The sequence below is a fragment of the Saccopteryx bilineata genome, chromosome 8 (assembly GCF_036850765.1).
Source record: "Saccopteryx bilineata isolate mSacBil1 chromosome 8, mSacBil1_pri_phased_curated, whole genome shotgun sequence".
Classification (NCBI taxonomy): domain Eukaryota; kingdom Metazoa; phylum Chordata; class Mammalia; order Chiroptera; family Emballonuridae; genus Saccopteryx; species Saccopteryx bilineata.
The window spans coordinates 65,453,236-65,479,127 of record NC_089497.1 but is presented as its reverse complement, the minus strand read 5'-3'; the positions used below and the strand labels follow the sequence as shown (position 1 = coordinate 65,479,127).

Below are 25,892 nucleotides of genomic sequence, written 5' to 3'. Positions count from 1 at the left end.
TTTGATAGAATCCTTATAAATATCACATGAAGAAGTTGAACAGTACCTTTAGGCCAAAGCAATTTACTTTTCAAAAATCTGATTAATTTCAACACAATCAGCCAGCATGTCAGAAGATCTCAGTGCCTCTGATAGATGCTGACAGGTGAGAAAATTAAAATCAGGGAGAGAAGCAATTAAATACTGGCAAACATTACTTTAATGAGACAACCAAATCATTCATAAGCCATGGAATATATTCTATTCATGGTAAGTATCTTACGCTGGTGGGTGAGAGAGTGCATTTAAAAATGTTCTTTATAGAGGCTTTGATGATGGCAGTGGAGGACCTTGTATGTTTGTCATCTAATGCCTTTGTCTTAACCAAACATTCCAATTGCTTTTGGGGACAGATATCCTGATAATCATGCTTAAGATATGACATTATTTAATTTAAAAAAATCTTAGTGTGAATAAGATTTTACCATCACCTTTACCAACACATAAAACTTACCAGAGTGCAGTCGAGACAATAATTTCTGGCCTTTAGACAGTGGTTTAAGGATAACCATGGTCAAGACCTGTGAAAGGAGAAACAAAAAAAATGTATATATCATGCAAATTTTGATTCAAAAGATTTGGGAATTACATGGCAAAGAGCAGAACCCAGGTCCTCAATCCATGTGTAAGTGTTCTTTTCAAGATAATACTCCTTATTCAGAACAGATATTTGAGTCCACGAGGTTGAAGAGCTATCCTTTTATGGGATTACTGGAAGGTTTTTCTTTTCCTTTTTCTATTTTTCTGAAGTAAGAAGCAGGAAGGCAGAGAGACAGACTCTTGCATGTGCCCGGCTGGAATCCACCCAGCAAGCCCACTAGGAGGCGATGCTCTGCCCATCTGGGGTGTTGCTCTGTTAAAACCAGTCATTCTAGCACCTGAGGCAGAGGCCATGGAGCCATACTCAGCGCCCGGGCCAACTTTGCTCCAGTGGAGCCTTGGCTGCGGGAAGGGAAGAGAGAGATAGAGAGAAAGGAGAGAGGGAAGGATGGGGAAGCAGATGGTTGCTTCTCCTGTGTGCCCTGGTCGGGAATCAAACCCTGGACTTTCTCACACCGGGCTGACATTCTACCACTGAGCCAACCAGCCAAGGCCATTACTGGGAGTTGTAACAGTGTCTAGCATATTTCTCATTGGTACTTATTGCACTCAAAATATCAAGTTTTAAGAGGCACTTTTACATTGGTATCAGCAAATCTAATGCCAAATGGCTGGAAATTTTGACCATAATGTTGAAATCACCATCCTAGAGTAATCTTGCTTAAAAATGATCTGAGAGTGCAGTGGTGGATTCAGGAAATAACATGGTTTGTGAAAAAACTTTTTAAAACAGGTCTTTCTGTGCTTTTCATTTCTCCTGTCCTTCTATTTTTTCTGCTTTTTTGCCTTTATTCCCTATTAATTTTTTTATTCTTACTTTTTTTCCTGTTTTTATTTGTTTCCTCCTGTTTTCCCCAAAATGTGATGGAAATGATCAGTTATTTTTTATTAGTTCCAGCTAGGTTTGGTGAGTCTTCCATAGATTCTAATAAATGGGTTGAAGTTTTGTAAGTTAGAGGTTGATTGTGCAGGCTTTTTGTTGCTGTTGAAATTGCTTCTGAAGATGGTAATGTTTTTTTCTGGGGAGAAAATGGGTGGTGTGATGAAGGATGCAGTCATGCCAGGTTCTGGTCCAGCAGTCATAAAATACACAGAGGCAGCTAAGGCTAATTGGCTTCATTACCAAGACACTACAGTGGGATCTGTCAGTTGTCCCAGATGTCTTTCTGTGTTTAATAGAGAACTCCATTGCATTAGGAAATACTCAGGAATTACACATGACACTAAAATCGCATGAAGAAGGCCGATGGACTTAGCTGGAAGGCCGCAGCTTTTCTGCTGCTTAAAATTGAGACTTACTGATGAAGGTCCCTTCACGGAAATATAATGGTGTCAGCTTCTGTTGTTTTTGTGGCTTGTGTTTTAAGAGTTTGTGCAAGGCTGTTGCATCTTTGAAACTTCACTGTGGAGAGCTGAGAAAGTGTTAATGGTAACCCTGCATCAAACACTCCATCTGCACCAGCTTAATGTGTTACCTTCTGGTTAGACCACAGATGTGAAGCCTTCTTTCTCTCCTTTCACTTGCCAATGAAGCAGAATTCAGTTTTAAATGTGTTTTGGTGCCTTGACAATTGACTTGTATATGGTATATACTCATTTTCCCTTTTCTGCCATGTAGAGCACTCCCAAATTGGAGGGCTGTGTTATGAGTCGGAGGGTCCTTTTTGCTTTTGGTGTCAAGGCACAAGGTTAAATTTTTATCTGTTTCATATGAACCATATATGTTTTCCTTATTGGTAAAATTAGGGTAAAAAGTCTCATTGGCATTAAAATGAGAATGATTTGGGATGAGATGGTCATGCACTATTTTTCACAGTACAAAGTATAATGTTACAGATGATTAGTGTTTTGATTTGGGTGGCACATGACAATAATTTCTTATAGTGAATCCTATCAACCATGTTCTATTCTTTATCTGATCTGAGTCTTATATAAGAATGGAATGTGTTACAGAAACTTCCCAGAGGTCTTTTTTTTAATTTTTTTGATAGAGAGTCAGAGAGAGAGACAGATAGGGACAGACAAACAGGAAGGGAGAGAGATGAGAAGCATCAATCCTTCGTTGTGGCACCTTAGTTGTCCATTCATTGCTTTCTTATATGTGCCTTGAGCAGGGGGCTACAGCAGAATGAGTGACCCCTTTCTCAAGCCAGCAACCTTGGACTCAAGCCAGCAACCTTGGGCTTTAAGCCAGCAACCTTTGAGCTCAAGCCAATGACCATGGGTTCATGTTTATAATCCCATGCTCAAGCCAGCGACCCTGTGCTCAAGCTGGTGAGCCCGTGCTCAAGCTGACAACCACAGGGTTTAGAACCTGGGTCCTCCGCATCCCACTCTGACACTCTATCCACTGTGCCACCACCTGATCAGGCCCCAGAAGTCATATGTTTTTCAATAAATCTATTTATTGTATTAAAACAAATGCTTTTGTTGACATCCTGTTGGAAGCTCAATCTCTCTGAACCTATGACATGATATAAGCACAAACTTTAAAAGGATTTGGTATGTAACTGTGGTCTCTCATTTAAAGCACTATCTCTTGCTTTTTGGGGTTGAGGAGTCACTTGATTTTTAATTTATTTTTTATTGTTTTGGTATTTTTCTGAAGTGAGAAGCAGGGAGGCAGAGAGACACCCACATGTGCCTGACCAGGATCAACCCAGCATGCCCACTAGGGGGCGATGCTCTGCCCACCTGGAGCTTTGCTTCATTGTGACCAGAGCCATTCTAGCGCCTGAGGCAGAGGCCATGGAGCATCCTCAACACCCGGGCCAACTTTGCTCCAATGGAACCTTGGCTGCAAAAGAGGAAGGGAGAGATAGAGAGAAAAGAAAGAGGGAAGGGTGGAGAAGGAGATTGGTGCTTCTCCTGTGTGCCCTGGTCAGGAATCGAACCCGGGACTTCCACACACTGTGCCGATGCTCTACCACTGAGCCAAACAGCCAGGGCCTTGATTTTTAATTTTGAGGCTTTGCCTTTTGGAACAAAAGTTCTTTGTGTTGTTGTTAGGGGAGGCCATGTGGGATTGACATAGATAAATACTGTGGCGTTTTAAAACTGGAGGCACAAAATACCCAGCCCGGAGATATTTTCTAGCATTGTGTGCTTATAACATAATTTTTTGATCATATAAACATAGTCTCATAGGAAGAAATATTATAGTAGTATGTAAAAACACTGTCAGTATGAAATAATGGAGGGGAATCTTCTACTTTTATTTTTTAAGTGAAAAGAGGGGAAATAGAGAGACAGGTGCCTGCATATGCCCTGACCGGGATCCATCTGGAAGCCCCCATCTGGGGCTGATGCTCTAATCAACTGAGCTATCCTGAGTGCCTGAGGATGATCCTTAGACCAATTGAGCCACTGGCTGCATGAGGGGAAAAAGGAGAGAAGTAGAAGAGGGAGGGCAAGAGAAGATGGCCGCTTCTCCTGTGTGTCCTGACCATGGATCACACCGGGATGGCCACACGCTGGGGCCGATGCTCTATCCACTCAGACAACTGGCTGGGGCCGGATAATCTTCTAAATAATGTTTATGTGAGCTTTAGTTATGAAGTAGATATTATAATCTTCATTTACAGATAAGGAAATTGACATTCAGATAGTTTAAGTAACTTGCCTAAGGGCACTGGTAAGAGGAAGACAAGTATGACTAGCTGTAATTCTGTGTGTGTGTCCTGCTTCCTAATGTCAGTCAAATAGCTCATTTTATTATTCCCCCTTCCACCAAGCCTAGTGGAGCAAGTCAACGATTTGCTTGTTTCTGTGTTTTCCCAATCTAATTTCTTAGGAGAAACTGAGGTATAAAGAAAAGACCACTAGACCAGAGGGTCTGAACTTGTACCCTGCTTTGTAGTCTTGTCAAGATCCCTCCCTTTCTAAACTTCGGTTTCCACATCTGTTAAATGAGGACAGTAACACCCATTTCACAGGGAGTTTGTGAAGTTCACCATGAGGGAAATGTTAACTCTCTTCTCATCTTCTTTACCCCCTGTGAGCTTCTGTGAAGTCAGTAGAACCCTTTCTTCCTGCCTCTCCATCATGTTGGTGAGGGGTGAAAATGTTTTGCAAAACAAGAAACTGCTGTGTAGATATAAGAGTTTATGATGGTTTATAAATAAATATAGGTTCGTACCTAAGAGTAACTTCTACCCAATCTTTCATTTACAGATACTAGCGTTGAGGGTTGCTGAACCTTGAGTCTACTGCCCCTTCCACGAGTGGTTATCTGAGGTAAGAGAGGACTCGTCTTCACAGCTGTGGAGTGCTAATAGGCCTCTTAGCTAGTAATATTTAAGGTTGAGTTCACTCCCAACAGAAGAAACACGAAGATCTTTCATAAGCATCAAAACTGAAAAATGGCCAAGACAGTGAACTGCCCTCCCTTTATGTCTTCTTGATTAATTTTCCCTTTCAATTCTTAGCCCTTAAGGTTGAATGAATACCAAGAGCTCAGCAATCTGGGCCAGGCAGCAGATTCAGATTTAATGAGCATTTAAATGTCTATAACATGCTACGTACTAGAATGTTCTTATCTATTGTCTTCTTGTGTGTCCAGATAATGTGTGGAAGGAGGGCTTTCTTGCTAGTTTCCTGGCCCTTTTTTGAGTGTGTTTTTCACTATATGATGCTGCCAGTGTTACCTACCTGTGAAGGACCCATCACCATCTCTAAGCTTCCCAAAAACCATATCAAACAGACATAATCCAAAGCTACAACAATAACAGAAATTCCTAAGGATGAGAAAACGAGTTAGTCTTTTGAAAACCAGGACCCATAATACCTGCAGGTCGTTCTCCTGGGGGAGCAGTATGAGGGAGATGGGCCTTTCACAGAAGAATGCATTCTTCTCAAGTTTGTCAAGAAAATGGAGGCCAGTAAAAAAATTAAAAGAAGCACAATAGTTGTAAAATTTACAAAATATGAATTTTCTCCTACTGCTAAGCAGTTGATGATATCTGCACTTCCAAGCTTGCTCTGGTGTGCTCTGTGTCGTCGTTGTCTTAGGCAAAAAGGGGTGAAGTAGTCAATATGGTATTTCTAACTACAGGATTTATAGAATAGCCTCTTTGTGGAAGATCTGATATCAACATAAAAATAATGTAAACATTTGTTCTGCTGAACATTTCCATAATTCTTTTGGTATGCTTTTGGTATGCTCTTTTCATGATCTCGAACTTGTAAACATGACTTTAGTTACAAAGACTTTGACAAGAATTGAAGTTCGTTGATACTGCCCCATATTTATAGGAGTTAGCAATTTAGAATTAAAGTGGAACTTACGGTCTTAAATTAGTATGGTTTTCAAAGCTAATACTCACCATACACATTGAATAAAAAACACGTCATGTGCAAATAAGGTGGGTAAACATCCTCTTTAATTAGATCAGACATAGCAGCCTCTTGTGCTGGTTAGATTTTATTCTCATGACTGCAGAAAGAGGGTTACAAGAAAAGGTAGTGGCTAAAAATACAGAAATGACTCCTGACCATCATTTGGTCACTCTCTGGTCCAGAAAATGCCCCTGAAGAAAACTTCTTTCTCATATATTTTATGCAGTTTCATGCATAAATATGTCAGAAAAGTATATACTGTACACATGTAATATCACAGGTTTTGAGAGCTCTTTTAGGCAGAGATCTATCTTGTTTATTTAGAAACTACAATTATAATATTAACTTTTCTCCAAATGATAATTGTTAAATATTAATAGAATAAACTTTGAAAAGTAATTAAGTATGCCCCCTTTGCCCCCCTTCTTTTCAACTGAAACTTACTTGAAGCTACAAAGAGGAGTTTAATCAAGCCTGGAAAAATTATGAAAAATTGTTTATGAGACAGAGGGATTATCTCTCTATTTATCTATTTATTTATCTTTATATTTTGGAGAGAAGAATAAAACTTCTCAAATAACCTTTGGAAGGTGGAGAAGTAAGTATTCTGGGGGCATGCTGCAGAATTTTAAAATAACCTGTGGCAATAATTCGTATCAGTGGTAGTAATGAAGAAAGAATAACAGTTTAAATAAATAATTAGACTTGACTGTAGATGTGTCAGTAGGTACCCACTTAATGAGTGTAATCATTGTTTTTCTCTGCTCTTAACGTTGATCCACTGACTGTGGTGTGCTCCCTGTCCCACTTCCAAACCAAATCTATTTAAAGCTGCACTTCATGGAATCTGAAATGGTATACCCTGTTTACTGTTTAGAGCTAATACCCAATGTTCTTTAATAGGCAAGATCTGTACTTGAACAAGAACAGGCTTCTGGCCTCCTGTAGACCGTTGATTATTCCTGTTTTCCACAGTATGATTCACTAGCAAGGATGAATAATACCCAATTAATTCTCATGGACTTGTCTATATTGCCAGAGTGACTTGTTTATTACAGTTTAATGGAACAACTCTAGTCTGCTTTAATTAAATTAACCAGTTATTATTTTTTGAGGTGGAGGTAGAGGCAGTAGTTTCAAATTAAGTTATCATTATTATTTTTTAGTTGTTTTGGGGAGTGAAGCAGTATGTTTTCTGTTATGGTATATGAACCAGAGTCATGAGAATCTAATTCTAATCCCAGCTAGGCTGCGTCAGCTTGGGCAAGTCACTTTCTCTCTCCAGGGTCCACTTCCACTTCAGTTTCTCACAGCAGATGGAGTAGGACCAGTTGATTGTGGTATTACTTCTAGTCAAATGTCCCGTTATCTGTGATTCTGTTTCATAGCTGGTCTTTTCTATCTCCTGCTGCCACTTTTCCAAAGTCATAGGTAAACTTTATGACTCTACTAGAGAGCCCGTATGAAAATAGTTAGACTTCTATTTAGCTTTTGATTTGTTTACATGCTAGAAGAACAGTTAGGGATTTGAATGATACACTGTGATTGGGCAATTATGCATTGGCCATCCTCTTTCTTCAATGACATTCAGTTTCTGGTTAGAAAGGGAAAAACATTCATCTTTCCCCATGTTTCTCTTCTCTATAATCTGGGTCTCATTCTTAGAAGATTTGGTAAACTCATCCACTGATAACATCAATTTGTTCCTTGCTCTGTTGTTTGACTTTTCCAGTTGAGTCATTGACTTGTAAGGAGAGGTCAGAATGTCAGAGCCAGAGGAGACTTTAAGAATCAATCTAGCCAAATTCTTTCATTTCAGAGGCAGAGATTTTGGGGTCAGGGTGGGAATCTAAGGTATTAGTGGTAGATCCTATACTAGAATACTTTCTTCTGACCAAATAGCTGTATCTTTATTTTAGCAGAGAATTCTTTCTATAAACTGTCCTTTCTCCACCCAGTAAATAAAGGGCCATTGTCTTTCAGGCAAAACCAGTGTCAACATAGTGAAGTCAGATATCCTTAAAGCATAAATGGGCCCTTGGCATCTTCATTAGTCTCTTGGGGCAGTGGAATAGAGGATTCTGGCTGGCTCCTGCTCTCTGTGTTTACAGGGATAATATGAATTCCTTTTGCAGTCCTTTCTGTGAGAAATTACTTGACCCTGACATCACCACTGTTTCTACCACCCATCTTCTGGTCTTCTGCCTTTTTGATCCAATGAATGACAGGAAGCTGAGGACTAACTCCTAGCTGGTTGTTTGCTATGTGTAGTTGGGAACATCAATAAAGAGAAGACAGATTAATAAGTAAGAGGACAGGAGAGTAATAGCCAACACAGTGAAATCTAGTTCAAGGCTTGCAATTCCCAATTGCTGTGCTACACAAGATTAATAGCAGCATCTCTCACTCTCTCAGACTTTTCTCTGCCTTGTTCTTCTGGGACTGGGCTGGGTCTGAGAAGCAGCTGCAATGATCTTTGCCAAAGCCAAACTTGTGTTTTCATGACATTTGAAGGTCCAGAGAAGAGAGTAGTCATTATCCATTCATTAGAAGACAAATGAGAGGCCACTGGATGCAAACACTACTCTTCGTCCTCCTAATACTGAGCTACAGAGTGTGAAAGTCATTTTACTGGTCTGAGGTTTGACTTCTGCCTCTAATTAATTTGCTAGGGCTTTGGTGAAGGAGTGATCTTCCTTTGAACCTCAGTTTCTCCATGTATGAGACAGGAGAAGTAGGAGAGAGGAATGCAGAGGACGGGTTTCCCCAGCCCTGATTTTCACGAGTCTCTGACTTGCCCAAGGTTCCATAGCAGTTTGTCATTGAACCAGGTCTTGAATTCAGACCCCCTTTCTCTGGTCATTGTGATAACTTCTGCTGTCATACTAAATCATGTGCTTGCATCTCTAAGTATTCTTTTATTGAATAATCCTTTTCTTTTTCATTTGACAGGTCCCTTTCTGTCAAGGCCCTTGCCTAATGCCATCATTCTTTTTTTTTTTTTTTTTCTGGAAAAGGGGAGGCAGTCGGACAGACTCCCCACATGCGCCCGACCGGGATCCACCCGGCATGCCCTCCAGGGAGCGATGCTTTGCCCCTCTGGGGCGTCGCTCTGTTGTGTCCAGAGCCATTCTAGTGCCTGAGGCAGAGGCCACAGAGCCATCCCCAGCACCTGGGCCATCTTTGCTCCAATGGAACCTCACTGCGGGAGGGGAAGAGAGAGACGGAGAGGAAGGAGAGGGAGGGGTGGAGAAGCAAATGGGTGCCTCTCCTGTGTGCCCTTGGCCGGGAATTGAACCCAGGACTCCTGCACGCCGGGCCGACACTCTACCGCTGAGCCAACCGGCCAGGGCCAATGCCATCATTCTTAATTTGTGTGTGTGCATGTGTGTGCATGTGTGAGTGTGTGTGCTTGGGAGTAGGGGAGAAGATTGTGGAATATTTGGAAACTCCTGTGTGAATCTATTAAATAGCTAGGAAATGCACACCTACATGGAATGTTGACTATAATTTCATTTTTGTAGACCTTTTGAAGACCATCTAGAGGTTCGTGGTTAAGCAAAAGATAATATTCATATGGGATGTCAGAGGTGACATTTGCATGACATACATTTCTAGTTGCTGTGAGATTTTTCCCATAGTTTACCTCTTTTTCTATTCTAGGTATCAGCCTTATTTATGAGCACGACTCGACACTTTTATTTATCTCAAACTGTTGAGTGATTTTTTTAATATTTAAACTCCTACACTGCTTGCTTCATTCATTCACTCCAATTACTTATAACAGAGTGTCTGCTAAATGTTAGCCATTTTAATACATTATTTCATTTAATCTCAGAAAATAGAAAATTATTTTTCCCATTTTTCATGTGTAACAACCGAGATCAGAGAGGTTGAGTATTTTCCCCGGAGTCATACAATTAATAAATAGCACAGTCTAGATTTAAATCTAGATCTGTTCTAAAATATATGAGTGCCTGCAGAGACAATACTAACTATGCATAGGAACAATGAGACGAGTCTATAAACCTTAGAAATTGATTGTATAATAATTAATTAAATGTTTATCTGGCACCATAAGGTAGAATAAGAAATGTTGGACAATTGTATCCAATACGTTATAAATAACTCATGTTTTTCCTTTTTAGAAAGCTTCTGTCAGGTTAGTGGTCTTAATTTCTTCATTTTTGGAAGTAAGGTGAGGAGGAGGCAAAGACTGTTTAGAGTCATGGTGCCCAGGTCATGCTGTGAGTTATCAACTGGATTGGAATTTTAATGCTTTGGGGAATCCATTTGTTGTTTTCTCTCTGTTATATTGAGTGTGGGATTTTTAACAGAGATAGACTTCTGACCGTGCATAGATCAGCACAAATGCAGATGTGAGCAGCTAGAAATTGGATTGTGCCAAGATGTAATAATGACTACCACATGTGTGAAGCTAATGCTCAGTGCTTAATGGCCCCTGGTGAGTGTGTGGGAGCCGTGAGAGTATAAGCTGGTGTCGGAGATGGAAGAGGCCACAGAGATTGTCAGGGGCATCGCCTTTACCATACAGATGGGGACACAGAGACAGAACAAGAACTGGACTTCATACCAGAACTCTACAGTAATTTCTACTTTTCAGATTTTCTATCTTCCTTCAGCTTGTACTCACACTGACAGGCCATTATACCTGAAACTGGGAAAACACCTTGTTGGCTGTGTGACCTTGCATATGTTACTTGATGTCTTTGAGTCTCCGTGTTGTTGTCAGTAAAATTGCAATCGTATTGATTGACAGGACTGTTGTGAGGATGAGTGAAATGCCTTTGTGCTGCTTCATACTCAGAAGCATTACTGTCAGTGTAGTTCATCCCATGAGGCAAGCACTGTTGTTCTGTTTTTCCAGATTCTGTTTCCTAACTTTATTTTGATACTTTTTAGATCCTTCCTTCTCAGCATTTGGTCTGAGAACCAGGAACATCAGCATCACCTGGGAGCTTGTTAGAAATACAGCTCTCAGACCGCACTGCAGGCCTCCTGAATCTGAATCTGCATTTGAACCAGATCCCCAGGTAGCTCCTGTACTCATTAGAGTTTGAGAAGAATTGTTTTAGGCCCCAGACCAGTTTCAGGGCCATTGCCAGGCCTGCTGACAAGGACCGGCACACTGCCAGTTTTCTGGGCAGGCCTTGCCCATGCTTGGAGATGGCGGGAGGAAGACCTGTGAGGTGGCTCCCTGGGAATAATGGCAGGCTGGCTGAAGGCATCCAGCAGGCTTTATCTTTTCAACGCCCTGCATTTCCTCAGAAGTGCTATACACCAGGGCTCAGACTGGGATTGGATCCCAGGTCCATGTTCTTTTCATTAAACCAAGATGTCTCAGTCAAGAGGAATGCTGGGCTGTGTGTATGATAACTCTTCATTCCCCATAGTGTGAATATTTCCACGCTGGCTGTTTTATTCTATTACTCAATTCCTAGAGGGGAAGAATTAAAAAAAAATTAAAAAAAAAACCCAACTTGAGTTGAGAGCCAGGATCCTGCAGCTTAATCAGTTATTTTCGTTTTTTTAATGAGGGTGACTATTGTGAAATAAGTAATTATTAATTACTGAAAACTAATGAAACATTTTAGTTTCCTTGCTAAAAAAGCATATGGAAGCTAAAAGAAAGCATATGGGTGCTTTTCGGGAAGCATATTGGTGAATGGACAAATTACAGCGGTGCCAATATTCCTGTGCTGTCTGCCTGGGGCCATTCCTGCATGTGCTGGCATGCGAATCCCTGTGTTTAAAGGGATTTTTAAAATTCCCATCTGATGTGTGCCTTGGGTTGCCTCTGGAGTTACCCAGTGCTGCTTCCTACCCTGTCTTGTAAGTCTTTCTGCCACACTTTCACTCCAACATTGCTGGTCAAGCGTCCTTCGGAATAAAACCTTTGCTGTCAGTGGCTGCCATGCTCGGCCTTTCCTGATGTCTCATCCTCTCGGAGGACGAGTGCTGCCCAGCTGGTGGCTGCATGCGAGACTGTCTATGGGACAGTTAGCTGCAGGGGGCAGACACGGCATCCTTTCAGACTGCAGAACTGGACCTCCTTGCTCCACGGGGGACTCTGTATGGGAACCTGGGCCAGCTGTTGACGCTCTGCATTGTACATTTCTAATTTGCTGAATTGGAATGATGGTGCCAGTGCTCCTCGGTTCCCAGGCACGGCTGTGTATTCCATAGGGTAGCACATGCCCTTTGCTCCTTGTCGCCTTTCCTTCATGTCTCTTTTCCTTGCTCTATATTTGGTCAGTTTGATAAATAGCTTGACGGATTTAGAGGTAGGTGATACTATTTTGGCTGCTCTGGGGACTGCACACACCTAGGCTTGATGTTCTGAGGTAGCATGATGTTTGAGAAGGTACTTGGCTGAGTATCAGAGCAGCCTGACTTAATAAGCATTCACTTAGCACCTACCAAGCAAGGTGTCTTGCTAAGAAATTGAAGAAGGGAGCTGGCAGGTGTGAGAGGTGAATTTGATTCAGGACCAGTCAAGACTCACTGTGATGTGTGAGCTCAGTAATTCCCTTTGTGAGTGAGATAATTTGGGGGGCTCTTTCTACCTGGGGGTATATCATGGAACCAGGGACTGGAGTTGGCTTTGAAAGATGATTACACAGACTTTGATGGGATATTACCTGGACTTGAGCAGGAATCCCTGGCAGGCAGGAATCAGCTTGAGGCAAGACCCAGAGGCAGTTGAATGCCAGTTATTGTCCAGAGAACTGGTCACTGGTGACAGACATGTGTAACTGAGAGTAATCACTTATATTTTCTGATGGGCCTCAGTCTCTATCTACTTTAGACAATTTGATTCTCCAGCAGCCTCAAGAACTCCAACTGGAATTCTAAGAATCTCCTTTCCCACAGCCAGATAAGCCGTTTAGCTGGACGCTGGCAGCTGGAAATAACAGTTGCACAGGGCCCAGAACCCTGCGTCCTCTTACCTGTCCAGTGCTGTTTCTACTGCCCCACATAGCACTATGATGATGGGTGGCTGAATTGACCATTGCTCTGATGGACTTTAATGTATGAAACATAGAATTTTAAAATGATCTAAGACATGAAACAAATAAGACCTCTGATCATCTTAGATACTTCCGCTGGAGAAGGCTAGCTCTGATTAAATGTTACCTTTCTCCATTTTGCCTCTGTGGGCCTTGCCTTCCTACCTGTAGGGCTAGGACATATTCTTCCTCCAGGGAAGTATTCTCTCTTGACTCTGAAATGTAGTCTTAGCATTAAACTTTGTTTTATAATTGAACTTTATTTTGTATTGCCAACTTTCCATATTTGTTCTGCCCCTCTGTTCCCCTACCCCCTGCACACACAAAGTATAAGATTTCTTAGGACTACCGTCTGCTTCTCTGAATTCTGTTTAGCTCCTGGCATAGTGCCCTAGACATCATGCTTAATAAAGAACCACATAACTATATTCTTCAATGATTTTCCCCTCTTCTTGCTTTTTGTTTTAAAGAGAGATATAAGACTTACAGGCTTATAGACTTTAAACACTGGAAAGGAACCTAAAAACTATCTATCTAGTTAACCCCCCTTCCAGGGAAGAAATGGCCTGCCCTACTTTTCCTGGCCAGTTAGCAATAGGTCTGAGACTGGTGCCCCCATTGACCAGTCAGTAGAGGGATGTTTGGGGCCTGAGAGCCTGCTCACCACTCAGCAGGCCTTGGCTTAGTTCCTTGTTTCTATGAAGACCATTGGGAATCAGGTGACTGCTGCTCTATGAAGCAGATGGAAACAAGCAGGCGATTATTGGGTATGTGCTATGTGACAGGTGCTTTCACATAGATTAGCTTGGTCAGTTGTCATAGCTAGACTTCTCAGACCTATGTGAAGGAGCCAGGCTGTACACACAACATTTAGCAAGAGCCCTTTCCTATAAGCTCTGAAGAGCACATGGTAGTAGATATGTGTTTACCTTCTACAACGTGGGCATAGGGCTCTGCAGAATGGCACATGTGATGATTCTAAGATTGTGAAGACCAGTGAAAGCAAGCAGGGGTTGTGATCAAAACTGAGGTGGCAGGATGCGTGCTGACCCAAGTATAAGAGAGGACTCAACTCTTCCCCTCTTCCCCCACACCTCCAGTGCTGAGTCTTTGGAGAGCTGGGACTTGAGTGCCTCACATTTGAGTGTTTGTGGTATGGGCTTGGATTTGCTCTTATTATATCTTACTCCCTCCTCCTCTTAGCCTCCAGCCCCTCTGTGTATATTTTTCTTCCTCCTTTCATCTTTCATCTCCCCCTCCCTTCTTCTCCTGAGTTAACCCTGGGTGGCTGAAGGGCCTGAAGGCTCTCTGATGGCAGGGCCCACTGTACTGGACAGTGAAAATGCTGGCAGGGAAGGCGATACAGAAATCTGTTAAATAAACAGTAAAAATAGCTTCTGATCTATGGGACTCAGTATTAAGCAAGATGATATTAATGATGTTTGAGCGCTGCTCTGAAATGTGGCAGCTGCACAGGCGCGTTGGCTGCTGTTCCCCCACCTCTGGCAGCTCGCGAGCGGGTTACCATGACACTCCTTGGGCTCTGTGTAGATCAGCTATTTTCTGAAGGAGTCCCTGACCTTCCCCACAATAGAAGCCGTTGATGTGGTCATGTCAGGGCCTCTTTGGGAGCTCTGTGACTGGTTAGCCCCCAGTTGTCACTTGGAAACTGTTGGAAGCTGTTAAGTCAGGACACAGACATTGAATGTTTAGGAGCAAGGAGGGCTTTTAAATATCCTCTACTCTTGTTTGATGGGTGAAGTGACTGAAGTTCATTGAGTGGAAGTGACTTGCTCAAGGTCACAGAGTGAAGTAGGGACAAGGCTGGGACAGGAGCTCAGGTCTCCCGGTTCCCAATCCTCTAATGTTAGAACTCTGTCACACTGACCCCTGCCTGAGGGCTCTTGTCAGCCCCAAAGGCTGTGGATGGAGAAGAGCCAGGCCTGGCAACATCACTGTCCCTGGGAACAGGCAGAGGAGGTGGAGGGAGGGAGAGGAGCAGAGCGCAGAGGAGGGAATGAGGAAATGCAGGGAGTTGTGTATAGTGCCAGGATGGTAATGAGGATGGTAATGCTCATGGTAAATGCCCGGGGGGCACTCAGCAGTGCCCATCTGCTAGGACTCTTTCAGTGGTGGGATTCAGCCAGTTCCCACTGATTCGGCAGAACTGATACCTAACTTTTTTTTTTTTTTTTGTATTTTTCTGAAGCTAGAAATGGGGAGAGACAGTCAGACAGACTCCCTCATGCGCCCGACCGGGATCCACCCGGCACGCCCACCAGGGGTGACGCTCTGCCCACCAGGGGGCGATGCTCTGCCCCTCCAGGGCATCGCTCTGCCGTGACCAGAGCCACTCTAGCGCCTGGGGCAGAGGCCAAGGAGCCATCCCCGCGCCCAGGCCATCTTTGCTCCAATGGAGCCTTGGCTGCGGGAGGGGAAGAGAGAGACAGAGAGGAAGGAGATAGGGAGGGGTGGAGAAGCAGATGGGTGCTTCTCCTGTGTGCCCTGGCCGGGATACCTAACTTTTTGTTGAGTTCTGTGCTTGCAAGTGAGAATGCCAATCAAGAAGCAATATGGAAATATCTTAAGTAATAGTTGAATTGTTTTTTTTTCAGGTATTATTTAATATTTTTTCATTAATATTTTAAAACTCTTATCTCATAACATAATAGAATTTTGTGTACTTCTTGTGTTTTTATTTAAGTATTAAATGTGCAAAATAATAAACCACCTTTTGGTATATCAATCTTTTTTATACTTAAAACAGTCATTAGGGTAGAGAACCAGTCATTAAAAAATTTATTTTTAATTTTTTTGATTTTTAAATTTTATTTAGAAAATTAACTTTAACATGGTGACATTGATTAATAAGAGTACATTGGTTTCAGAATATTTCTATAGCATTTGAACTGTTCATTATGTTGTATACCCATCACCCAAAATCAAATCATTTTCTGTTCCCTTATATTTGTCCCTCTTTACACCCTTTACCCCACCCACTCTCGATTCCCCTTGACCCCTTCCCCCTCCCCGATGTTCCCTGGTAACCACTTAACTTTTATCTATGTCCATAGGTCTCAGTTTTATATCCCACCTATGTGTGAAATCATACAGTTCTTAGCTTTTTCTGATTTACTTATTGCACTCAGTATCATGTTCTCAAGGTCCATCCACGGTTGTGAAATTATTTGAATCATACCCCTGGACTCTTTCTTATTAGATTCTATAGATTGGTCACTGAGAAATAGATGCTTAGAGGGGCAGAGGAATAACAATGTCAGGTTCTCTATTGCTTTCTTTTTTGACCTTATGTAAGACCTCACATTAAACTACAATAGCACTACTATCGTCAGCACTACTTGTTTTATTTTGTAGACTTAAGTATTATTCAGGTAGTCCGTATGTGAAATGCTGTCTCCTCCATGAGATTCCAGGACCCTAGGGCAGAAGCTGTGGCATTGGTGGGCCCTCCTCTCTTCCGGCCTTCCTCCCTCTTCCACTCCTCCCCCCATGCAACATCCCCCACCCCCTTTGATCTTGGCACCTGGCATCATCTTAGTTTATATATGACAAGCATCGAATACATTTTTATTGAGTTGAACTAAGTTAAATTCAGGTGGCCCATTAAAATTTTCATTAATTAACAGTAACAGTTGGCAGGTTATGATTTTGGGGAACAGTGTTCTCACCAATTTGGATTATATTCATAAAACTCAGTATGCTGTCTAGTATTATCCTCATTTTACGAAGAGAAACTTAAGTCACGTGAGCTGCTTAAATTCACTTTAATATATGGTAGAGGTTTAACTGCATCTGGTTCTCCTGCCTTTAAATATTGAAATGTCACTTTTGCTCTTTCTCAGTACTTACGGAGGGGGTGTCATTCCATAGACATTAGTTCAGCTTCTATTGAGGAGTCTCTGACCTTTTAAGGTTATAACCTACCCCATTCAGAATTTGGAAAAATAATTACAAGGACTCAGATTCAAACAGTGACTTATTCTAATGCTTTGGACAACACTAGCTGATTTTTTTTTCAATAATTTGCTTATTTGCTATATCTTTTAGTTTGAAATGGCCACCAGGATAGTGTATAAGACTTTTACTTTTAAATAAATCTAGATACATTCAGAATATGGGAGTAAAGATCTTTTGCCCTAAATGAATGGGCTAATCTAGCCAAGAACAAAATTAGACTACCTTTTTGGTTGCAAAAGAAGGATGCAAGAATTTTTGAATGCTGAAGCTAAAGCCTAGATTGTGATTGATTTGATGTTTTGTAGGTTTTTCCTCAATATTTGCCATATTAATTAAATAATATCTATTATGCTTTTCTAACTTTTATGTAATTTAGATGAATTTGATTGATAACATTTCTGCATCCTTTCTGAAAAACCATAAATGTAGTTTCTTTTTTTAAATTATGTGTTGAGCTAGAACATCATTACCTAATTTAAATTTTATTAGAGAGGCAGCGCTTATTTGTAGGGAGTATTATATCTTGATATATATAGACCTTTTGTTTCCTTTCTGTATGTAATCCTCCAGGTGCTTAAGGAGGAGGATGAGTTGAATAGTAATGGTGTAATACCCAGAGAGAAAACACCTAAGACAAATATGCTTGTGAATCTGTTTTTTGTGAGTGTGTGTGTTTTATATAAATTCTCTATACTTTGAAAGTGCATAATAATTTTAGGATCACCAAACTAAAAATTGAAATAGAAACTAGAATGTTTAGTGTGATGGCTATTTTATCTTTAGTTTTAGAATTGTAGGTAAAGCAAAAAGTTAGAAAATTGTATTGTTTGTTTATTAGATGGGAATCAAACACTATCTTTTTTTTGTGACAGAGACAGAAAAAGACAGAGAGAGGGACAGATAGGGACAGACAGGAAGGGAGAGAGATGAGAGCCATCAATTCTTTGTTGCTGCACCTTAGTTTCTCATTGATTGCTTTCTCATATGTACCTTGACTGGGGGCTACAGCAGAGTGAGTGACCCCCTGTTCAAGCCAGCGACCTTGGGCTCAAGCTGGTGAGCCTTGCTTAAACCAGATGAGCCTGCACTCAAGCTGGTGACCTCGAGATTTTGAACCTGGGTCCTCCGGGTCCCAGTCCGACGCTCTTTCCACTGCGCCACTGTCTGGTCAGGCTCAAACTTTCTCTTTATATATTCTTTGAGGAGAAAGTTTGTTTTGGAACCTGAGTGTTCTTGCAAGCTTTTAAATTTCTTCAGACCCCTTTGATGCCTATGCTTGGTTTAATTCACCTGAATCAGTTTACTCAGAACAATAATTTAGAGACCTTGTTACTTACTATAAGTAATGCACATACACATTAAATAAAGAGAAGGAAAAAAGGCAGCACTTGGCAACTTTCTTGCATGCCTGAAGTAATCTGCCTTAGGTTAGAAATGCCTATGTGTGTCTCTGTTTCTCCAAGTATATTGGGAATATCCTGAAGACAAATGTTTTACATATTTGTGACAATGAATTTCATGAACTCAGGTGCAGTAAATAAAACAACTTTTATAACCTCTTTTGCTTGGAGTTCCAAGCTTATTCAGAATCTCCTTAGAAGTCATCCTATTACTTTTGAAATCCTTCTGTTTTCTAGACTTTCTGTAGAATGAGGAAACATTGTCCTTTTTTGCCTACTTACAAGGTTAGGAGTTCAACAGCCTGTTTACATACTGGCCCAAACTGTCACTGGAATAAAAAGTTTCATATATTCTAAAATATTACAGAGATAGGAATAATATACACATATAATATATAGAGTGCATGCATATATACCTATATAAGATCTGTTCCTTGTCACAATATTTTACCCGACGTGCTATTTACAGTAATGAATCAAAATGTCAGTTTTAAAAATACAAAGTGTCAAAGTGTTCCCACGTTGTGGGAAAGTTTGATGTGACAGTTTGTTAATCATATGCCTATTATATCAAATGTGTCTCACAATGTTTTTTGCTCAATGCTCTTTCTTGTAGGTTTCTCACATTTCTTTTTAGTGGATTCCTTGTTCAAGTTACTAACCCAAGGAACACATTTAGGATACGTGTCTCCCACACCTTATATAAATGCTGCTGTGTTTTTTCTGTACTTAGAATCAAATGGGTTTCACATCATTTTAGAGTGGTTTGATTTTGTGCCTGACACATTTATGTATAGTAGCTAAAAATTTTTTCTCCTGTGTAGCTTTGTTATTTTTACTATAGAACCCATCACATGACTTTAACATATAGAATGGATATTTGTGTTTCTTCAAGTTGGGTTTCCCAAGGTATAATTTAGATGTCTTTATTTGCAATTGCCCACTCCTTAATCTTGGCACATTTAAAAATTTTGCTTGGCACATTGATTCTACCAACTTCTTTATCCTACTAAAAGGGCAGAATCGTAATATAATGTTGAAGTGAGATTAGATTAGTGATTTTTAAATTTAGGCTTCAAGGAGTCCCAGGATATTTGGGTGGGTGTATGGTCCAAAGAGAGCCGTGAGAAACCTGGGCTCATCTACCTGAGCAGCTCCAATCCCAGATTTTTCTTTTTTGATTTAATTTTAGATAATACAGTGTGTCCGTAAAGTCATGGTGCACTTTTGACCTGTCACAGGAAAGCAACAAAAGACGATAGAAATGTGAAATCGGAACCAAATAAAAGGAAAACCCTCCCAGTTTTTGTAGGATGATGTGGCAGCATGTGTGCATGCGCAGATGATGACGTAACACTGTGTATACAGCGGAGCAGCCCACGGCCATGCCAGTCGAGATGTGGATGGTACAGAGGAAAGTTCAGTGTGTTCTGTGGCTCGCTAAATTCGAAGCCGGGACCAAAGTGCAACATGAATATCGGCACATTTATAACGAAGCACCACCACATAGGAATAACATTTCTCGGTGGGATAAGCAGTTGAAGGAAACCGGCAGTTTGGTGGAAAAACTCCGTTCTGGTAGGCCATCAGTCAGTGACGAGTCTGTAGAGGTTATACGGGATAGCTACCTAAGGAACCCTAAAAAATCTGTGCGTGAGCCCACATCGAACTGCACTGAATAGGTATGAAACTGGGAGAGTTTTTCTTTTATTTGATGCAGATTTCACATTTCTATCATCTTTTGTTGCTTTCCTGTGACCGGTCAAAAAGTGCACCATGACTTTATGGACACACTGTATTTCATTTCAACAAATGATCCCACTGCTTAAACAACCAACTTGCATACGTATTGGCAATAACTATGCTAGATGATCTAGAGCCAGCGCTCTCTCACTCTGTGGCTCATTTCCCAAGAATTTCTAGTGGGCAACCATGGCAACAGCTCTTGGCCAATCTGGTCTTCAGTTTTACATGTGCATTCATGAGGCCTCCAAGGAAGTTCTGTCAGTGGCAAAGGATCCTCCAGGCTGAGATATGAGGGAAGGGCCCCTACCTGAGATCACATCTATGTCTGATTTTAAACCTGGCATCTTTTTAGTCTTAATAAACTTTTCCAATTGAACAGATTTCAGGTCAGCAAAGACCATTATTTAGAACAAGAACAGGTGTAGGATGGTATAGAAGCTTTAGTAGGTATTTCATCTGCTTCTGGTTAAGGATATGAATGCTACTCCTTCAGCTAGAGAGTTTCAGCCAGTTTGGGGAGGAGGGTGGACACCCATCATTTAAATTTTTTATTAATCTATTATTTTCCTCCATCTCAGACACATGCAACCATTACAATCTTCCTCCAATGCAGACCATGGCTTTGTGTATAGCCCCCAGGATGGTGGGGCAGGAAAACAAAAACTTTGAGAATTACAAATCCAGGTAGAGACTGTATGAATGACAAATGATCAAGGGATATGAAAAGCCTTTTAAGTATGAACATAATGAAATCAAACTGGAGACAATGTTTCTCATATGTAAAAAGTGTGTCCTAATGATGGGAGAGAAGATGAATAGCTATTTTACTAGATGCAGAAGCACAGTTTTCAGAGTTTCTCAGGAATTAAATAATGGGATTAGTTTGATTTAACTCCTTTAGTAGCTGAAATTCTGAAGGGAGAGACCAGTCAAGTCAACCCTTTGGTGCATGACACTTTCTTGTAGTGAATTGCCCTTCTGGTAACAAATCTCATAAAAACAATGTAAGCCTAGAAGCAGTTGCTGAATGCCAAGATAGGATATTCTTTTGTTGAGTCACATATCAGCCACTGGGGATGTACCTGTGTTTATTGAGGTGGGGGAGGAGTGGTCCAAAATACATGTATAGGGTAATTATTATTATTATTATTATTATTATTTTGTGTGTGTGTGTGTGTGTGTGTGTATGTGTGACAGACACAGAGAGAGGGACAGACAGGCAAGAAGGAAGAGAGACGAGAAGCATCAACTCTTTGTCGTGGCTCCTTAGTCTCCTTAGTTGTTCATTGATTGCGTTCTCATATGTGCCTTGACCGGGGGGCTACAGCAGACTGAGTGACCCCTTCTTTACTCAAGCCAGTGACCTTGGATTCAAGCTAGCGATTTAGGGCTCTACGCCAGTGACTATGGAATCATGTCCATGATTCAACGCTCAAGCCTGTGAGCCCACACTCAAGCCAGCAACCTTGGGGTTTTGAACCTGGGTCTTCCGTGTCCCATTCAGATGCTCCATCTACTGAGCCACCACCTGGTGAGGCTATGTATAAGGTAATTAGAAAAGTCTAGGAGTGATTTCTGGCTCTTTAATTGAAGAAATTGGTGAAATGAGGCAAAATGTTTTTTTTGTTTTGTTTTGTTTTGATTTTTTTACAGAGACAGAGTCAGAGAGAGGGATAGACAGGGACAGACAGACAGGAACAGAGAGATGAGAAGCATCAATCATCAGTTTTTCGTTGCGCATTGCGACACCTTAGTTGTTCATTGATTGCTTTCTCATATGTGCCTTGACCGTGGGCCTTTAGCAGACTGAGTAACCCTTTGCTACAGCCAGCGACCTTGGGTCCAAACTGGTGAGCTTTTGCTCAAACCAGATGAGCCCATGCCTCAAGCTAGTGACCTTGGGGTCTCTAACCTGGGTCCTCAGCATCCCAGTCCAACACTCTATTCACTGCGCCACTGCCCGGTCAAGCGAGGCAATATGTTTTAAACAAATGTTGAACTCTAGAAGCATACTTTAAAATCAAACAGGAAACGCCTGACCAGGCAGTGGCGCAGTGGATAGAGCGTCTGACTGGGATGCAGAAGGATCTAGGTTCGAGACCCCAACGTTGCCAGCTTGAGTGTGGGCTCATCTGGTTTGAGCAAAAGCTCACCAGCTTGGACCCAAGGTCACTGGTTCGAGCAAGGGGTTACTCGGTCTGCTGAAGGCCCACGGTCAAGGCATATATGAGAAAGCAATAGAACAACTAAGGTGTCGCAACGAAAAACTAATGATTGATGCTTCTCATCTCTCTCCATTCCTGTCTGTCTATCCCTATCTATCCCTCTCTCTGACTCTATCTCTGTCTCTGTAAAAAAAAAAATCAAACAGGAAGCATTCTGTGTATAGTTTTGGTCAAAGTAGAATGGGATGGATCATGGATTGTTGGTGACAAACAAAAACAAAGAATACTTGGCTATCTTTTTTGTTTAGTTGTTTTACTTTTGCACCAACTTTCTTCTGCCTTTTTCCTCTTTGCTAGCTTATGAGGCCCTTGAGTTCAGAGCTATATTCATCTTCTTTGTTTCCCAGTTGCCCAGAGTCATACCTGGTTTATTTATGAGCTCCATACATATTTAGTGAATAGATAAGCAATATGGAAATGTAGCATCATTGCGGGAAGAAACGTAACATGAATCTGGAAAATTCTGATCTAGCCACTTCTAACTTCCTGGGACTTTTACTAAATGCTTACTGAGTTGGGCATTATTCTGAGCATTTTGCATCATTGACTCACTCAATCCTCACAACTCTTCTCTGAGGATGGTACTGTCATTATCACTATTTCACAGACGGGGAATTGAAAACTAGAGACATTATACAACTTGCTTGAGATTACCTGGTTCATAAAGATAAAGCTAGGACTTGGGCTCAGGTAGTCTGACTCCAACAGCTGCTCTCTTAACCACTAAGCTGCATTGTCTCTAGACAATGAATATAATTATACCTGCCCGCTGTACCTCTCAGCATGTTGTAAGGCTGAAACAAGATGATAGGTGTACGAGTATTAGGGAAGTGGTGAACCAGCTGTTGAAGGTGCGACAGTATCCAACTAATTATAAAGCAGAAAGTACAAACTTGATGCTGAGAAAGGTCAGAAAAGAAAAAAGAATGGGAATTTTCAATTGTGATGGAGGGTAGGGGATCAATGAAAGCTTTGTGGGGGAAGTGATGTTTGAATTGGCCTGGAATGAGTGGGATTATGATAAAGGAAGATGCTTTCAATGCAAATGGAATGATAATGAACTAGAGGTACCAATGTGCAGGGTGGTGAAAAAGAAGATGTTAGTTCAATGGATACTGATTAGTTTAGCTGACCTTTTCCTAAATAGTGGGCATTGAGGAATGGGGAGTTAAAGGGGATTGTAGAGGAACAGCAGACAACCATGCACAGGGTAGTGATGGGAAGATGGAAAAGCATACCCAAAATACTTTACCATATTTACAATCTTTCTGGGAGTTGACTCTAGGCAAATAGATGATCCCCGCCTTGTCTGTATCATGCTTTAACTCATCATTTTCTCATGCGTGGTCCTTAAATCTTAATCCAAGGAGACACCACTCTGAGAATAGCAGTCACATAAGCCTAGAAAGTGCTGTGTCCTCTTGTGCCCTCCTAGGTATTGACAATGTATATTAACAGGCTCAGTCTATGAGGATGCCCCATGGGACAGCCATCACCTTGCTTTCCTTTGACTCTGGGACTTGGTTTTCCTTTGAGCAACTCTCAGGTATTGACAATGTATATTAACAGGCTCAGTCTATGAGGATGCCCCATGGGACAGCCATCATCTTGCTTTCCTTTGACTCTGGGACTTGGTTTTCCTTTGAGCAACTCTACTTAACATGTCATAGAAGATATCTTTTTGGCCAACTGGTTGGACTGCTTTGTGTCCACTTTCTAACAGATCATCTGAGCATAGTCTTGGATCCATTCTCAGGGCAACCAAAAGCCCCATTCTGAAAGAAGAAGTTAGAGCACTTTTGCCTGTGAAAATTGTTATGTGTCATTTAGAAAGAAAGCTGTGCTCAAAAGACACTTTAGAACCTGCAGCCCCTCTGAAAAAGTAAGAGAGAGAAGCAGGAAGTGAAGGAGGCTTAGATCTTGAAATGGAATGTGGCTAAGTGTGATAGTTACCAACCACAGGAACTCCTCCAGCAGGGTGGCCTGTGCACATTTTGTGAGAAAACATTGTTAAAGTCATCACTTACCTGCTAGCCCCAGAGAGGGCATCATGCCTATTTCCTTCTTCCACCCTGCATTCGCCTGAATGGAAAAGCAAGGCGTGGGCTGTGCTGAGTGTCTGCTCTGTGCTGGATACTATATAGGAGTCACCACTTAATCCCCTCGACAGTCTGACTGGGTCAGGGTTCTTAATCTTTTTTTTTTTTTCTGTGACAGAGACAGAGAGAGGGACAGATAGGGACAGACAGACAGGAAGGGAAAGAGATGAGAAGCATCAATTCTTTGTTGCAGTACCTTAGTTGTTCAGATCTTTTCTTTTAGAGATGAGGATGCTGACCCCCAAGGTGTGTCACTGGTCACAGTAGATGATGTTTGACCTCTGGGGCCTGAGCCGTGTTCCTTTCCCCACTGATCTGTCTGATAAACTCATGTTCCTACAGGTTGTAAAAGAGGTTCTCTCCTGAACCCTGTGTGACCTCTCGTCCTGAGCTGCATGATGATTTTGTTCTTTATGTCTATACATTTCCTCTTCTTAAGATTCAGAACTTGAGGCTTAGTGACTCTGGTGTCCACGTGCTTATGTTGCACTGCTCTGTCTGCACTCAGAATTCTCTATAGTATGACTTTATGGTAACCTTGTAGAGCCAGACCTTTAACTTAGCGGTTTTCAACATTTTTACACCTGGGGACTGGTGAAAACAGAATTATTTTGGGGACTGCTAAGGCAGAAATCACCCTGAGCGTAAGCAAATTCGATGAACTTCATTGGGTCTGTAATCTTCATACATCAGGGTGGTTAACCCTTTCGTCGACTGGAATGATATTGACATTCTGATGGACCTGTCTGCAGACTGGTGGTTGAAAAACACTGCTTTAATTAACAGAGTACCTCCTTTCTAGTCCATTGTTCTAGACCTTCTTTGTTGACATATTTTGAGTTTTCTGGATTCTGAGCCTCACTATTTTTAAAGTCATTTCCCACCTCTTGGAATATACTGGTTACTTTTTTTTTTTTTTTTTTTTACCAGATCCTCCCTTAACTTCCAAACAATGCATTTTGAACTGGACAGGCATTGGAATCAGCTGGGGAATCTCACCCTTGGAAACTATAGTCTACTAGGTCAGAGAACATAGTGTGAGATAATTTGTACTCCTAATAAACTCTTAGATGATTCTGAAACTCTCAGTTTCTGGGCTCACTTTGGTGAGTATAGCTTTCTTTTTTTTTTTTTTTTTTTGTATTTTTCTGAAGTGAGAAGCAGGGAGGCAGAGAGACACAGACTCCTGCATACGCCCTACTGGGATCCACCTGGTAAGCCCAGTAGGGGGCGATGCTCTTCCCATCTGGGGCATTGCTATGTTGCAACCAGAGCCATTCTAGCGTCTGAGGTGGGGCCATCTTCACTGCCTAGGCCAACTTTGTTCCAATGGAACCTTGGCTGCGGGAGGGGAAGAGAGAGAGTGAGAAAGGAGAGGGGGATGGGTGGAGAAGCAGATGGGTGCTTCTCCTGTGTGCCCTGGCTGGGAATCGAACC

At 41.6% G+C, this 25,892-nt stretch overlaps 1 protein-coding gene across 12 annotated transcripts in view; it reads left to right on the top strand.

The window, feature by feature from the left end:
• LPP (LIM domain containing preferred translocation partner in lipoma) overlaps positions 1–25,892 on the top strand; it is a 736,954-nt gene that overhangs the window by 174,105 nt on the left and 536,957 nt on the right. For 11 of the 12 annotated variants that reach the window (XM_066241275.1, XM_066241266.1, XM_066241268.1 and 8 more), the window contains one exon: positions 4,813–4,875. The exons of the other annotated variant lie outside the window; for it this stretch is intronic. The gene's annotated coding sequence lies outside the window, so the exon portion shown is untranslated. The remainder of the gene's footprint in view (positions 1–4,812; positions 4,876–25,892) is intronic. 12 annotated transcript variants of the gene reach the window in all.